Source organism: Vulpes lagopus, chromosome 2, assembly GCF_018345385.1.
Source record: "Vulpes lagopus strain Blue_001 chromosome 2, ASM1834538v1, whole genome shotgun sequence".
Classification (NCBI taxonomy): domain Eukaryota; kingdom Metazoa; phylum Chordata; class Mammalia; order Carnivora; family Canidae; genus Vulpes; species Vulpes lagopus.
In genome coordinates this window covers 77997547-78000882 of record NC_054825.1, presented here as the reverse complement: position 1 = coordinate 78000882, position 3336 = coordinate 77997547, and the positions used below count along the sequence as shown (strand labels likewise).

At 39.4% G+C, this 3336-nt stretch overlaps 1 non-coding gene across 1 annotated transcript; it reads right to left on the bottom strand.

Annotated features, from left to right (window-relative positions):
- Positions 1-2016: 2016 nt before the first annotated feature.
- Positions 2017-2118, bottom strand: LOC121485985. The gene has a single exon (XR_005986474.1). It is a non-coding gene; the product is annotated as a U6 spliceosomal RNA (small nuclear RNA).
- Between the last annotated feature and the right edge of the window lie 1218 nt (positions 2119-3336).

Genomic DNA, 3336 nt, shown 5'->3' with positions numbered 1-3336 from the left:
GCACAAGCAGAGGGAGAAGAGAAAGCAGACTCCCTGCTGAGCTGGGAGCCCAACATGGGGCTCAATCCCAGGACCCTGGGATCATGACCTGAGGCCAAGTCAGACACTTATCGATTGAGTCACCGAGGTGCCCTGATATTATAGGAAGAAATTTAGATAGATTTAAGATAAAAGTAAGTTAGACCACGTAGGTGAGAATTTCTTATCAAAGAAGCACCACATATTTGATAAAATATGATCATTGTTATGATTGCATAATATTTTTAAGTGAACCTCAAATCTTGAGAAAACAAGATTCCTCATGAGAAAATCTTCATGTTCTTTATCTTCCTGGTTGAGATAGAATGTTCACCATAGTTGCCTTTTTTTTTTTTTTTTTTTTTGCAGTTTTCTGGACAATTTATTGACAATTCAAGACAGGACCAGAAAGAATGAAATTGAATGAAAAACAATAGCAAAAATTGCGTGTGTGTGTGTGTGTTCAAGGTACGGGTCCGCTCTTGCTTCATTTCAAATCAGTTTCTTATCTAAAAGCAAATTCCTTTTTTGGTCTTTTCTGTAACTATTTCCCGAATATTGTGTCTGTATTTTTAAATTCATGTACAGCTTAAAGATTTATTTGCATTTATCCATTTTCCTAGCAGGAAAATGCAACATGACTTTTAAATAAATCTAAAATTTTATTAATGATATTCATTTATTAAAATGTCATTAAAAAGTAACTTCTCCCTTTTGATAGAGTCTTGTGGACCTGAGCTAAAACTTCTGGTCTTTCTTCTTATTCTATTCTATTTTTTCATGGAACTGTAGAACCTTAAATAACATATATGAATCCACTAAACGTAGAATAGTCCAGTAAAAAAAAGAAATCTCGGGATCCCTGGGTGGCGCAGCGGTTTGGCGCCTGCCTTTGGCCCAGGGCGCGATCCTGGAGACCCGGGATCGAATCCCACGTCAGGCTCCCGGTGCATGGAGCCTGCTTCTCCCTCTGCCTGTGTCTCTGCCTCTCTCTATCTCTCTGTGACTATCATAAATAAATAAAAAAAACTAAAAAAAAAAAAAAAGAAATCTCATTAATCCCATTACTCTGTTGTTAATCTGTCCTGTTACTTTGGTTACCTCCTGGATGCAGACATAGGAGGTCGATGCCTCCTGGCATCCGCGTTAGAACGCTGGTTGCTCTTGATGATGCACTTGTAAGTGCATTTGTGGTAGAAAGTTGTTTCCATATACTGTCACTGCATTTAACCAAGTGTGACTGAGCATTCAAGCTGAATTTTGTGGAAAAACAAGCCCACAATGTACTTTGAAAATGAACATTAGCCTTGTAGATATTAAACCAATTAAACAAGGAGACCATCAGACTGAGGTGGTTCTCATACCTCACAGTAGCCTGCTGAAGCAAACCAAAACCTAAGCCTGAAATGCCTCAAGGTGAAGGAATCAAAACCTAAGGACAACCTGTCACAAACCGCCAACCTCGCCTTCCCAAATAAGGCAAACGCCCAAGGTACCGCCAACTAAACAATTTCTTACATTGCTTCCACCTCTTGTCTTCAGGAGCATTTCCCCTAGCTGCTGTCAGCAAAGCGCTCCTAGCCACGTCCACTTGGTGCTGGCCCACTGGAATCAATTTTTGCCCCCCTGAAACTTAGAATTCTTTAATCTACCTCGGTTTATCTTTTAACACAGGTAAAAGTCAGTGTCTACCATTCGTATTAGCTAAAGCATGAGTTAATATGGCATTTTTGGAAGAATGACCATGATCAAATAGTTATTTTCATAACTGTGTAAATGTGATCCAAATATGTCCACCACTAGTCTTTCAAAAAGAAACATTCTATAAATAAGTAAACTGCATCTGCTCACTGATGCGTGTATGGACTCCCTAGATGTCTCATTGGGCTTAATTATAGACCGTTCACACAGTAATACATTTTCAGTGTAAAGTGTAACATAATGTTAAACCATTTTAGCTTTTGCACATACATGTTGTACTTCTGGCTGAAAGTGCAAAAAAAAAAAAAATACTTCGTGAATTTGCATTTCATCCTCACACAAAGGTCATGCTAATCTGTATACTGATCCAAATTTATTTATACACACTGCCAAAGCAAGCCCAATATGGGACTTTTAATAAAAGTGAACTTTGAGATACTTTAAAACAATGCTACATTGTTATTTTGGGTGACTCAGTGGTCAAAGTTCTCTGTCACTAGGGCACACTTTAAACATTTCATCTCCTTTCCTCTACATAAACATTCAATTATCTGGAAAACTGACTAATTAAATTGCTGAAGAGTATGTTTTTGCTCCTCCACTTAGGATAAGCACCAGCACCGTGTATCAAGGGCCTGTTGTCACTGACATTTCTGAGCCACAGATCTGTATTGACAATTATTCAATCTTTTGAGAGACAAAGACCCAGTGTTCTTCTGTCCTGATTGGGCAAAATTACCGTCCCTGATTAGCTAATGGGAATTCATTTGCTCCAAACCCAAAAGGTCCCTGAACTTGAGATAGGAAAGCCAAAGGTACTCCATTTTAGAAAGGCTGTCATTTTTCTTCTAGGTCCCATTTCTGAATAAGCCAAAGAAGTTATGTTCCCACTTCAAGAGAAAATAAATAAATAAATACATTTTAAAAAGTAATCATTCTCTGAGTTTTGTCCTAGGCCCTAAATACCTGACAACATCTAAGAGCCAGATCCCAAACATGTTCCAGGACGTTAGCTTTGAACAAACCTCCACTGACGCTGGCATCAATATCCCCTTCCTTTGGTAATTTATAGAATAACATCTATTGTTCACCTGACACTCACCTTACACCCTAGCCTGGAATCCTCAAGGAGCACATCAACGGTTGCCCCAGACCCCTTTCCAATACAAACCCCTAACCTCAAGCGATGAGACCCAGTCTCGTCTCCTTTTCCAGGTCTCCCAGACACTCTGTCTTCTATTCTCTGTAGGTCTTTCATGTTATTCAATAAACTCTACTTTCATTCTCTTTGGTTCACATTTGATTTCTATCCTGCATGAAGCCAAGGACTCTCTTGACAGGTCTTGCGGGACCCTCCCACGGCTCTTTGGACCCAGCCCACCTGCATCAAGTTCATTTAAGATATAAAAACAGAATAGTTTTAAGGCAATGGAATTCTGAGTTATGATAAGCTGATGTTTTGAGTTTTACCTGCATCTCAGAACACACACATCCTGGTTTAGGATTCAAACCTCTGGACACAATTATGGCTGACCAGTAGGCTTTTTAGCTGACAAATGACTGACCGATTTGGATGTCAGTTCTTAAAGCCCCCAGAGAGCAACGTGACCATACCCC